Genomic DNA, 13,636 nt, shown 5'->3' with positions numbered 1-13,636 from the left:
GAAATTTTGCCTCCTGCCACACGAAACAGGGCCTCTCTTACTGCTAAATGCCCAAAATAGAGATGGAGATGAAGAGCTACAGATAAAGTCAGAAATCTGATGGGCCTCTCAGGTCACAGGTATGAACCCACATTTCGCTGCTCCGCTGCATCTGAAGTTGTGTTCCCCTCTCTCAGGCCATCGGGATTACTAAGTATGTTCCCGTCCTTCCCCTGTCTAGCCAGCTCACACGGTGACGCTTATCACAGCATGTATTGACAGCACATAGGAGTGGGTGCTGCCTGGTAAATGAACAGGTACCAAGTGAGACCCCAGCCCAGACAGTAGCCAAAGGAGGATGCCGAGAACGGGGAGGATTGGCCTCATGACGAATGCCTACGAGGGACCGGTTTCATTAATAAAACATTCCTGCTCTTGCCTGCTCTCACCCCCTCTCTCCCTTTGATTTTGATGACAGGGTTAACCCCATATTCACAGTGCCACGTAACCCACAAAGCCATCTCTTCTGAAGGAAGTAATTTCATCCGTCTCTGCCCAATTGCTGCACAATGCTTGGCTGTGTCGATCAGCTCTGCAACACCTTTTCTAGCTGCTCCTGCCATTCTTTCAACCTCCCTGAATCTTCCCAGTTTCTGCCTGGTTGACGGGCAAGATCCACCTCCCATCCATCCACCCACCACAAACATGATGAGACCAAAGGGAAATGGATTAAGGGAAAGGGTTGCTTTGAGTATTGAAATGAGAGTATATCATGTTTGTGTGTGTGTGCACGTGAATGCGTGCACGGACACCCACATGCTTATGACTTCCCACATAACCTGAAAGATCACCCTTACCCCCTGCTAACTTGGTCCCATCCCAAACCTCCCGTTGAGAAAGACATCATCAGATAAGTACTTGATACTTTCCCTGGCTCTGTATATTCTTAAAACTGAAGGCGTTTAAACAGTGGATGCATTTCTCCCTACACCAGCTGTTTCTTTACTCTTTGCATTTCTCTCCCCTGCTCAACTTCCACAGGTTAGTTAGTTATATTTTTGTTTCTAGCTAAATTTCAGCCTTTGCCTCTTGAGTTAAGTAGCAAAGGCTGCAGCAAACTTTGACTAACACTCTTTCCAAGAGGATTTTTTCAGATCATGGAGGCACTTCGATTTTTCATAGGTTTTGTAAAAGCCGCTTTATAAAAAACACAAACGCTCCCCTCCCCGCTGAATTCCATGATGTATTTCAACTGACAACCCCTTAATTGGTCCAAAAGAGCATTTCATTGAGTGAAATCTCTTCCAAAAAAGGAGGGAGAAAATACTGCACACAAATGAAATGCCTAGCGGGTTGCCAGGGGCTGAAGTATTTGTTTGCACACATGAGGGGAAGTGACTCCAATGCACTCAAGGTTTTGCCTCCTGTGAGTTATAGCTCTACCCTTCAAGAGCGGAATAAATGCTTTATCCCATCGCAGCCTGCGATGTATTCTACATAGATGGATTGATTTCCCCTATTGTTCTTAATAAATCCTGGTATATGAAAAAGCCCATCGCACAGCCATTTTGCTGCCCTGTTCTACCTTGCAGAAGTAATAAGGGCGATTAGAACTGCGGTGGGAAGGAAGGGTTATGCAGAGGGTGACTCTTCTGGGTTGCTGTTAGATGGCAGACTGGTCGCCATTTGCTGGGAGCTCCAGTTGGCTCTAGACAAAGGGCACCCTTTTTCCAGTCTATTTTTCTCCAGCTTTGCTTAAACTGTTAAAAGTAAGGCCACTCATTCTTAGTAGCTGGTATAGCTCCACTGGCAGTAGCCACCACATAAGCTAGGTTTGGGGCTTGCTTTTTTTTTTTAAGCTGCCAATGTCTCTCAGCCCTGCTCTCTGGATCCAAGTCCTGTCCAGCTTGCAGTGCTGCCTCCGTGGATAGAGCTACACCAGATATACCTGTGGCAAATTACAGGCCCTTCTCTTGACAGCAGAGACAGGGCTCTGCTCTCTGCAAGACTTACCACCCACCACCTGTCCAGCAGCTTGCCAAAAACAAGTCCATGATCTCTTCCCACTTCTTAGCAGACAAGTTCTCAGATCACGATGCTAGCACTCAGCAGGTCTTTCAGCTTCTCTGCCGAGAAGTTCAGGAGTCTGACCTCTCGACCTTAGGACAGTTTAATACAAACAGCATTTCCTATCTTCTGTTTTTAAAACCAGTGTTAAAGGAGGCTTTGCCTTCCCCAATGCATTTTCTTTCTGTGTAAATAACAATGGATTTTCCTTCTAATTTCTTTTTAAAAAATTCTATAAGCTGCTTTTCTTCCCAGTTCACGAGCAAGCCAAGGATACACCACTGCTTCAGAAAGCAGATGGCTGCATCCTGACCTGGCTTTGATTCCTACCTCCTACTCTATATATAGAGAGAGGAATTATTGCTGGGGGACTTACAGAGCAACAGCAAGTATCTGCTGGCCCAGATTGGAAAAGTGAGCTAAGGGTGCGGGGAGAGCAAGGGTTGACCTGGAATTGAGGCTGCAGATTGAGACTTCAGAGCATAAGTTCAAATCATGCCTTCGACAACTCTGTCCATTGACTCACCTCTCCTTGCTTGCACAGAGAGGTCCTGCGTCTTCCCACTATATCCCAGTCTGTGAACTTCCAGTCAGGTCTGATTAAGGAAGAGAGAATTCATCTCAATTAGCAAAAGGCTGCCACATGTATGGGTGGATGTCACATCATTATTGAACATTGCTCCCCGAGCAACAGCTGCAAAATATGTCTTAAATTTGGGACTACCCACAAGATACCGCCCCCCTGTGTGCACACGGTTTGTATTACACACGCGCACGCACATACTAACACAGTTGTATGTTATAGATCCAGGAATGCTTTGTTTATGCAAATGTTTTTTAACCCCATTCCCTAGCGGCAACATAGGCAGCCCTGTAAAATACAGCAAGACACTATCATTTTCTCTAATAAGGAAATAAAGCAGAACGGATCTGTGTGGCCAGATCCCAGAGAGCAACACTGTCTCTTTAATTTTTTCTCTGGCTATCTCATCCTTTGCATGAACCCTTTCCTCCCCATGGCTTCTTCCAGCCTGGTGGGCAAAGTGGGAAAACATCATTAGGGAGAAAAAATAATTTAGTTTGTTAATCAGTATCCAATGGTGGGAAACAACAGAGACAGAGATCAGGGCTGGCAGTTGGAGCTTAGGAAGGGCCAGTACAAAGCCACCATTCATGACATCCGGGGCTGGGGTTCTCATTGAATTAAACAGACACAAAGAGCAGAGGCATTTCATGCTCTCTCCACAAGAATTATCATATCTCCCTGGCACTAAGAAACCTTCAGCATAAGAGAGAGGGGGAGAAAAGAAGCGGGCAGGCTGGGCAGAAATATGGGCCAAGGTACAGAAGGCTTTGTTCAAAGGTTGGATTTATAGATGGGAGGCAGCATATGGCTTGGCTGGGAGTAACTGGCCTTCATGCACGGCCTTTAATAAGACTCAGCTAATGTGAAACAGGGGCCCCTGTGTATCGTGAAGCAGGGAAACCCCCATTGGAAAATAAACAAAATAACTGTTTGCATTTCAAGGCTTTGGAAGGAGTCTGAAGCCAAAACAGGACGTGTCTCGTGCATGTGCGTCTGTCTATGAGCACGAGAGAATGATCCTGGTGGGTGAGGGGTGCTGAGAAGAGACCAGACATAGTTCAGTCATGAAAATTAATTAGCTAATGTGCAAGCCCTGGCTGACTCTTCCTGCTGCCCCGCCACCCACCCACCCACCCACCCCTCACCCTCCGCCCAAGCATCCCCACAAGGCTGCAGGGTCTGCACAGTCTGTGACTGCGAATGGCAGGGGCAGATTAAAGCAGGTTCCTTGGGATTCAGGCCTGGCAGTATGTGGGGGCCCGATACAGCAGTGAGAAACCAAGGGCCTTGTTAAAACAGATGAGAGGGGAAGATTAAGGAGGTGGGTCTGGGAGGAAGACAACAGAGCTGGGAAGAGACTGTATGGATGGGTTTTGGGCAGGGGCTTATAGTATTGCAAGCCCAGACATGGGCCCAGCATGGCTTGATCAGCTTCTGGTAAATGCTGTGTTCATTTAGACTGCATGCTCTGCAAGTCAATGGGCGCCAACTCAAGCTGGCGCCAAGTGTGCCCAGAATATACTGGCTGAATACGTCCCATAACTGTGATCTGTGATCCGACTGGGTAGCCGCCTCCGGTCAGCACTGTGCACCTGGCTGGTGGTGACACACTGAGCTCCTGCTTCCCACGCACCCTTTCCAACAAAATAACAGAGCACCAGTGGCACAGCTGTCTAAGGATCATTCCTACAGGAGGCTGCAACACTCAACGTAAGAGACTCATACTCTCCCCTTTGCAAAGCCATGCTGGCCACATGACAGCAAGGAGCTCCCGAGTCTCAAACATCTTTCCTGCAAGGGGAAGCCCCGACTGTGAAGCCCTCATCTCTCATGATGCTGGGAGCCACACGCATGTCAAAAGACCATACAGATATGGGAAGAGCTAGCCGGGGCGTGACTGGGTTGGTTTATGTCTCCAGAACCACTCCACTAACATGGGCACTGTTGACCCAACAGCGTCACGCACCAAGTGTGGAGATTAGCTGTGCCCTAATAAGGGACCCGTCATCCTGCGGTGGTACCAAGCCCACTTCCTCAGCAGAGGACCTTTGCTATGAACAGCCTCAAAGAACGTAGAATCAGGACAGAAATTACTGAGTGCAGGGGGGAAAGAGGAGTGAAAGGGTACATAAAGCATTCTGTCTGAACCCATGGAAAAAACAACTTACTGGGGAATTGAGAGATACTTTTGCTTAATCCACCAATGGATTTATCTGTGGAAAGAGAAACAGACTGAAAACAAAGGGATATCAGCTAAGGGGAAAGACTGGGCTGGAGATCTCAGCACACAGGTAGGTAAAAGTTGAAAAGGAAGCACTAATTAGCACGAGGACCACTGGCTTCCATTAATAGCTTGTCACTGTTTCCTTGATGTTGCTGAAGGCAGGGAAGTTGGTATGTGTGATGCTTACCTGTCTCTATCTCATTAACAGGAGGCAGGGTGAGAATAGACATTTATTGCCTGCATCACAGATAGAGATGGGGCCCTTTTACTCAGTCTAATTAATGAACTGACTTTTGTACAGGTAGGGAGGAGGGTGAAGATATTTGAAAGACACCCACAAAAACGTATGCTTATACAAACACAGGGCAAACACAAACACACTTATATAGCCATGAATGCGGGCACACAAACACACCCATCAGATACAGATGTCAGGATTTAAAAACCCTTGGGTCTGACAGACCACAGACATTTTTACCAATGGCAAATACACTGCTGACTGGAAGAAAAAAAAATGCTTTTGGATCAGCAGAGCACACGCAAAAAGGAGCCAGAGCTATCTTATTCACTGGAAAAATAAAACAAAAGAAATATCATCCACTTTCCTTTAAATAAATAAAAACTAAATACATTGCTTGACCCAAGTCCAGTTTGCTGCAAAAAGGGGGGATAATCTATTGTCTGTTCACAGATAACAGAATCCAAAGTATGGAACTTCCCAACAAAGAAATAGGCCATTCCAAGCAAAGATAAATCTGCATTGCGTCTAATCACTTCCAAAGTAAAATATGGACAATTCTTCCAGCAGTTAAAAAAGATTAGATCTCCTGTTTAATATACAAAGGCCTCCCTTCTCCTCTCGACACATGGAACAGCTCCCATTAACGACAGTGGAGAGAACAAGTATGCAAATCAAGGAGAGAATGCAATGGCAGCAAATATTTGTGAGCTTGCAATGTACATCTGTGTGGAGTGATTACGCGGGGGGTGGGTTGTTCATGTGTACATATGTTCCTGTGGGCATCTATTTCTTCCCGATTATATAAATCCAATAAACAAGCTGAAGATTCTTCAAGATACGACCAAAATGCCCTAAGAAACAAACCTAGGCAGAACTGAAGGCAAAGGAAACATCAAGGCCATTTCTCAGGGAACAAAGAAAATTCCCCCTTCAGCGTGCCTATGTCTTCTTGACCATTTGGCTAAGATCAAGTGTAGGATCAGTTTTCTCTCCCCATCTATCCAAAGGAATGCAGCCAATCATCTAGTAAGTCTTTTTTCCCCTCTAGAGCTCCGCCGTTACCATATGTGCAACTCCCTGACAGTGCAGATCTGATTGCAAACAGAAACATCACAATTAATTTAAAAAATAAGAATTAAAAAAGAAAAAAACCGTTAGCTTGCAAAATCCAGCAGTTGAAAGAACTGAAATGCCAAAAATCACAGCTGCCCATTCAGCCCTGGAAAGGATGTGGAAAAAGGCAGAGATATTGTGCTAAAAATAGTACGTGATCATGTAATTAAAGACGCTATCACGGCACAGGCGTGCATGGGGGTTGCAGTAAGGTTGCATGGGCAATCTTAAATCTGGCACCTCTGAACTTCCAAACGCTTGACTTTGCAACCTAAATAATGTTCATTTTAAATATACAGATAAAGCCCTGGAGTGAAAAAAAAAATCATTGTGTCCAACCGTAACATTCCTGCATTGTGAGCAGGAAGCCTGAAACCTCAGCACAGACTTCTTGAAATACAGGACTAACATTACCTGGAAACAGAAGAAAGCTGTTCTCCCAGAGTGGGGTGGGGGGGGGAGAACTGGACCAGTGAGTCTAGTGAGACAGTCTCCCTCTATCTCTCTCTCTCTCTCCTGCTCCACATCTCCCCGTGCCAAGAACTGCTAGCCTCTGTGCTGCCTCCAAATTTTGGAGATGGACCCCTGGAGCCAGGAGCTGGGGCCCTGAGAGGTTTATAGTGGGAGCTTTCCCTAGCATTTCCCCCTTCCATGCCCACCTGCCAGAGCTGTGCCTGCTCCTCTTGCAATGTGGGCAGGGGCATGTGCATAACTCTCTAAAATGTTCACATTCAGTTATTATTTGAGGAGGAGGCCAAAATTTTCCTGAGGAGGGAACGGGGTGTGGGCACATCTTTTATAACAGTTTATAACTCAGCTAAACCTGAATGGAATTTCACAGGACAAAGAAAAGGCAGTCCTCCAAGCCCAAGAGCCTCCCCTGCTGAATTTCAAGGGTCTGCAGCAAACAATAGAGGTGTCAGAGTTTCTCAAAAAAAAGGCTACAAGAATCTTGTGTAATAGAAAGTGTTAGGCAACTGGTATATGGAAGTCAGTGCCAGCTCCTCCCGGAATACAGGGTAAGGACACGTTGCATTGTCGGTCTTAGCCATTTTCATGTGGAATCTAAGCTCTGTGATAACCAGACTTCTCTACCGTATTTGGAACAGACTACATTTTTTCTTATGTTAATTGTAACAGAAATGAGGGAGTGTGAAGGGACCCTAAAAAACTCATGTCTTTATTTTTCACATCCAAGAAACTGCGTTCACTGAGATCAAGCTGCCCCAAAATGTGACCTAACAGAAAATGCACCAAGAAATGATGTGCCTATAAGTCATTCCTGCTTCCATGTTTGGGTTAAGGCCCGTAATGAAGTGACTTGTAAGGAAAGGGAAAGGACATAAGACTCGGAAACACAGTTTGACCATGATTCAGTGTTAATAACAAAAAAAAATAAAAGACACATGAACATACAAAGAAAAAATATTACCAAGTTATTGGGACTAAAATCTGCTCTCACATGAGCTGCACAGGATAATTCTACTTCTTCCCTGTTCTCACTCCCTGTATCTTAAATGTGCAGAGCAACAAAGCTGTGACAATCGTTCAGCCGTGTTTGCTCAAGGCCTGTGTGGACGGTACATCCGGGAGTCAGGAAGCCTAGAGCCAGGCACTCCGACACACCCCAAACCAGGTGAGTTTTGGGGTTATTACTTGCGTTCACCTACTAAGCCATTGTGCTCTCCTTCTTCCCCACCCTGCGCCCCTCACCTCTCCCCTGCAGAGCTGGGATCTGGCGTGGGAAAGGCGTCCCTGGGCTTTTCACAAATCCAGTATCCCCTTGAACCAAAACCAATTAGCCTGGCCCAAGGTCCTGCCATTGAAGGACTGTCCCCTCTTTTCAAACCCTTTCAGTCTCAATTGCTTTAAGGAGCCTGTCTATGAATGAGCAGGGCCCACTTTAAGTGATACTTAAGCCAGGACCAGGGTGAAGGGAAAGAGAAAGTCTCTATAGGAACAGCAATCTGAGTTTCCAAGAGACGGCTGACTGACGGAGACCGAGTTCAATGGATTTTTCGCCCCTGCGCTTTTGAGACAAATGTCCCTAAACTGAACCTGATCCAGTGAATAAACATAGCCAATGACACCTGGAATGGGGACTCCTGCCGAAGAGACCTGGAGCCAGATCCTCGGCTACTGTAAACTGATACTGCTGCACTGAAGTCAAGGTCGCTAAGCAGATTTCCACAGGCACCAGACCTGGCCCCTAATAGTCAAACAGGGGGACAGGGAGAGTTCGGAGAGGAACTGACTTGAATCAAAGCTCTGTTAAACAGCTGGAAAAGACAGTTCTGCTGCCTGCATCCTTGGGCAGCAAGCCATCTACTTGAGCAAGGTAGCTGGGCTCAGCAAAGCAGAGGAGAGGCGACGGGGGCAAGAAACAAGCCACAAAACAAGCCTGAAAAGAGTGACTTCACCAAGTCACGTGGTGCAGAGAGTCAGCAAGGCCAGCAAACACAGCCATCTTACACACACAGCAACGGTACACTCACAGGTCCCTTGAGGAACCTCATGGAGACCCTGTGCAATAGAAATGGGCATTTTACAAAGCTGTGAGTGATAAAATTAGGACGTCAGGGTCCTGCGTCTACTCAGCTGCCATTTTGGCACATGAATAACTCTGCACACACCATCTCTGGGCAGGGGCAAACACCTCTGCTCACCCCTGAACAGCTCCAATGCCTGCACCTGCACAGGCCTCCCAGAATCGTTTGTCCCTTTAGGAGACAGGCATGCAAATTCTGACATACGAGCACACACTTGTGTTTGCACGTGCAGAGGCCGGACATTGAGCATTCCCCGTTTTCGCCAGAGTCCCATCCCCTGAACATTTACGAGAAGATTGGATGAAATTCCAGTAAATGTACAAAAGAGGACAGCCCCACACTGACCACCAGCACTTCGGCTGGATAAAACCAAAAGGCCTCTTTTACCTCCACCTTCTGTGGTTTTATGGGTGAAGCTAGATAAAGACAGTAGCTGTATGGAGAGCAGACAGGCTTCAAGGTCCCATGGAAGAGACGGATGAAGTTAGAAGAAATGACAGGCACTGCTATCCAATCAGCATTTGGACCGAGGCTTCAAATGATCTCAGAGAAAACCCCGGTGGTAGGAAGCGACTGATGTCTAAGAGGATGTTAGGTCTCAGACAGCTTCTCTGAGCACAGATAGGTTCTCAAACATGCAGGGAATGAACAGCCTCAGATGCACCGTAGGTGTCTGCGGTTTTTTGGCTACTCCTACCGTCACGTGCAAATCACTCCCCTTTCAGCCTTGATCTGAACTGACTGGAAGACTAAACAGCTAGGAAGCGAACAAGAATGAAAGGGGATTGGGACCAGAGAGTCCCACAGCGGTGCTTTGCGCAGGGACAGAGGCGTGAGTGACAGTCTACGTCCATGCCTCCCTAAACACACCGTTTTCAGGACGCTTTCGGCTAGCACCTAACCACCTTAACCTGCCCCATTCGAGCACTGCCTGAAGGGCAAAGACAGAGATGGCTTAGCTGCAGCTTTATGGAAAAATCTCATTCCCAAATTGCCTACGCTGAATATTGAAGCTCCACCATGCGTGGAAAGGAACTTAAGTATCCCACAGAGAAGAGAAAGCAAAGAGAATATCCACTAAACGTTCAGCCTGTTATTTTGTTCTGTTCTATTCTTTTTCAGATTCCATTACCACATCCATCGCGAGGGTATCCGATCACCAGGGCTGCCTCTGACTTGTGTGGGTTACAAGCACTCACGACCCTTCGAAGATCAGGATGCGTCCTTGCTTCAGCCCCACCGTGCCGCACGGAAGCAATCCCACTGGAGCCAAATAAGGTCTAAAGGATTCAACCTTTTGTGGGCCCATGGCCCTTCACGCTCAGGTTGCGTCTTGCCAAGCCCTAGCTACTGCCAAAGGACGGACTTTCATGATATTGATGTAACTGTGGCATTTGAAGGAGAGCTGAGCAAAATGGAACTGCCTCTCATGGATGGAGGGGGTGGTCAGATGAATGAATCAACAATAGCCACGGCAAGTAGCAAGGCTGAAGCACTACAAGACTTGGAGCGCCGTTTCTCCATTCAGAACACTACATGCCCTGAGGACAGATTTTTAACACATAAAAGCAGGAGGCCAACTTCTCTGCCAAGTTATTTTCTTTGGGGAAAAACAGACAGATCCAAAAAGAACAAAAGCTTGGTAGGGTTTGTTAAGTCTGACCCACAAGGCACAAAACCTGGGAGCTGAGGCATTAATGGGTCAGCCCCTTCCCTAAATTTCCACCTCCAATTTTGCAGGTGAAACTTACTGCACCTACCCCACTGGGCAAACAAACACATTCGTGAATGCAAAAAAATCAGGCCAAAGAGCATGCACCTACTGAACGTGTGAAGGGGTTCAAGTTTGACGCCGCTGTGCTGAGCCCGGTGCACAAATCCAATGTGCGTTGGCTCAGAGTATTAGATTAAAACTTTATGAGCCTAGGAAATACTTCATTTGCATCCGATTCTTTCTAACTGGTGCATGTGAAAACATTGTTTCTACAGCCTGTTTAATTTCATAAAGTCATATTTAACAACCATATTTTTTCTATATTTTTTCAAGTCATCTCTTTGTACTCTCATCTCCATCAAATTACAGAAGTTAGAAATGGAAGAGACCTATGGGCTTAGCTAGCTAATCTCCCTGCCTGTGCAGAAATATTCCCAACAGAATATATGTTCTCCAGCACAGCTGGTCGAATAATTCATTGTGAATAATATTCATTGTGAATTTTGGCATTATTTTCCATCAAATCATTACTCATGAATAAATGTATTCATTAACCACCCAGCTCAGTTCTCCCTTGCTTTGTTCATTCTAGTTTTAAAAGAGCTCAGATCAAGTAGTTTCCATCTGGATCGATGTTATTTCTCAAAGAAATATCTGAGAGTGCCCTCCATTATAACACAGAGGCAAAATAAAAATAAAATAAAACAGGAAGGAGGGACAATGCTACGGTCCATCCTTCTCACCTCCACTTGCTTCCAAGTTTTCTGGGATTACACCAGGAATACATATTCCAGATGGTTTGGAGAGAACAAAGTTGGATTCGTAATGACACGTGTGTTGCTGTGTTCGGAATGAATGATTCATTCTGATCTTGCCGAGACTTTGTGCCACAGTCGAGTTCCATTTCTAGAAAATCCGTATCTTTAATTCTGGCGCTGCGTGTGGGACCCAGCAAATCATGGAATTACTGCTGTAACTTCGGATTAGTAACGCTTTCTAAATGATAGTCTAATTCCAGGCCTTCATGCTTTTCAGCGTTCAAACTCACACAGCCTTTTCCCTGGGAGGCCTCCTGTGGAATTAGCGCAGGCATCCTCTTCTTCCTCTGCCCTTTTTAATTTCTCCAAAGACTTCTCATTAGAATATATAATAACAAGAGCTCCTCTGAAGTTTCTTTCTTGATGTATAGTCTGACTTTAATCTGGAGCCTCTTTATTTATTATTATTTGGGCGGCTGTTTGTTCACCCCTTGGCTGCGAGGTTGATGAGCGCTTTGCCCTCGCTTTGTGGGACTTGTGGATTCGGACGCATACAAGGTGGAGTGGGCCTTTGCAAAGGCCACAAGAAAAGGACTCCTGGCTCTCGCTCCTTTTCCTCCTGAGAGTGCCAGTGGAAAGCTCAATCCAAGCAAAGCCCTTCTCTCAGGGACTACCCCCTTTGGCATAGCATGACTTTTTACCCACCAGGGAGCTGGAACGAAGATGCCAGATGAAGGAGGCTGGGGAATGCCCCAGAGCTCCTCCGCCCACATTGACCCGCTTCATTCTCAGGACAAAAGTTTGAGACTCAGTGGCAGGTTTCTAGCCAAGCCAGACTTAGACCCGCCAAGGCTTAAACTGCCTAGACTTACTCCTCCCTGCTGAACTGCTGCAGAAGCCCCGAGCATGCTCTGGTGCACAAGAGGTCACCCCCGGCCGGGCACCTGTGCAGCGAGGGCCGAGCCGCAGAGGGGCAGCGAGGTGGCTACTTCCGCGCCCACCTGCTGCGGGGCGGCCGGGCGGGGACCGCTGCTCCGGCTTCGGGCGCCGCGGCCGGAGGCTCGTCGGCCTCCAGGCGGCTGCTAAAATGCGCCAGGAGAGACTAAGCAGAGCGCTTTGGGTTGCCATGGGGACGGAATGCAGATTTCCCAATTGCTGTTTTATTTGCCAGCCGCGGTCACACGTTATGTTTCCCGGCTCGGGCCTGCGCCGCCGGCAGCGCGGGGAGCGCCCGGCGCGGGCGGCTGCCACAGGTGTGCGGGCCCTCGCGCCGGCCTTTGCCAGCCGGCCCCGGGCGCGGGCGGCCGAGGGGACCGAGCCGTGAGGTGGATGGGGAGTCTCCCCTTCCCGCCCCGCAGAGCCCGCGGACACGCGGGCGAGCAGCTGGAGGCGAGCGAGCGCAGCCCGCGCGGCAGGGCGGTACCTGGAGCGGGGAGGTGCCCGCGGCGCCGGGCGCAGGTCTCCTCCGAAGGGGCGGCCGCGTCTCCGCCGGGCCCGTCGCTCCCCCGCTGGACGCCGGTGGGGAAGTCATTTCTACTTTCGGTTATCTAGCTTTATGACGGCTCGAGAACACTCATACAGCTAGATAACCAAAGACAGAAACAGCCCTCCTTCTCCGGGGCTGCCCCGGGCCGTGGGCGGTGGGCGGCCGGGCCGCGGGGCTCGTCTGTCTGCCAGCGAGGAAGCAAAGAACAAACAAAAAGAGAGAGAGAGACCCGTGAGTGCGAGGGGTGCGCTGCAAAGGTGGGCGCAGGCTCGGCTCGGCTCTGCGGGGCGAGGGCCGGCCGCAGCGCAGCGCCGCGCAGCCCGGGCCGCCGTCGGGGGCGGCCGCCGCGCAGGCGGGGCAGGCCGGAGGGCTCGGGCGCCGGCTCCCGGCGCCTCCCTACTGACCAACTTCGACTCCTTTCTGATGTTAATCACCCCCTTTGGGAAGTGACATCACCGCGGGCAGAGCCAATCCCCGCCCGCGCATTCAAATCACAGCACTTTCCCGCTCTTTTTTTTTTTGGCTCCCAGACCTAAAAAAAAAAAAAAAAGAAGAAGAAGGGGGGGAAAGCGGTGCCCCGCCCCGCCCCGCCCGGACCCGCCCGCCCCGCGGGGCTTTAAAGCGGGTGCCCGACGGCTGCCCGCGGACACGCGGCGCTCAGGCTCCCCGGGCTCGGGGCCTCCCAGAGCTGCCGGCTCGGAGCGCCTCGCTGCCTCAGCCCGCCCGGGCCAGGGGACGACCCCACGGGGCCATGGACGGCTCAGCCGAGGCGGAGACCGAGCCCCACGCGGGCCCGCTCCCCCGGCGCCCACCCAGCGCCCGCGCCGTCCAGCGCAGGGGCAGCGCCCAGGCTGAGCCCGCGGGACTTGGTCCCGGGCGATCGCGGGTGGGACGGGGCCGCGCTCTGAACCCTCTTCTA

At 49.2% G+C, this 13,636-nt stretch overlaps 1 long non-coding RNA gene across 1 annotated transcript in view; it reads right to left on the bottom strand.

Moving 5' to 3' along the window:
• The window catches only part of LOC149852127 (uncharacterized), a 45,017-nt gene extending 32,265 nt beyond the window's left edge, over window positions 1–12,752 (bottom strand). Inside the window, exons 1-2 of the long non-coding RNA XR_016439293.1 lie at window positions 12,655–12,752; window positions 2,573–2,642 (exon numbers count right to left, since the gene is read on the bottom strand). This is a non-coding gene — a long non-coding RNA (uncharacterized LOC149852127). The remainder of the gene's footprint in view (window positions 1–2,572; window positions 2,643–12,654) is intronic.
• Between the last annotated feature and the right edge of the window lie 884 nt (window positions 12,753–13,636).

Source organism: Crocodylus siamensis, chromosome 15 (assembly GCF_052110815.1).
Source record: "Crocodylus siamensis isolate JL-2025a chromosome 15, ASM5211081v1, whole genome shotgun sequence".
Classification (NCBI taxonomy): Eukaryota; Metazoa; Chordata; order Crocodylia; family Crocodylidae; genus Crocodylus; species Crocodylus siamensis.
Note: the sequence above shows the minus strand (reverse complement) of the source record. Positions and strands in the feature narration are given on the sequence as shown.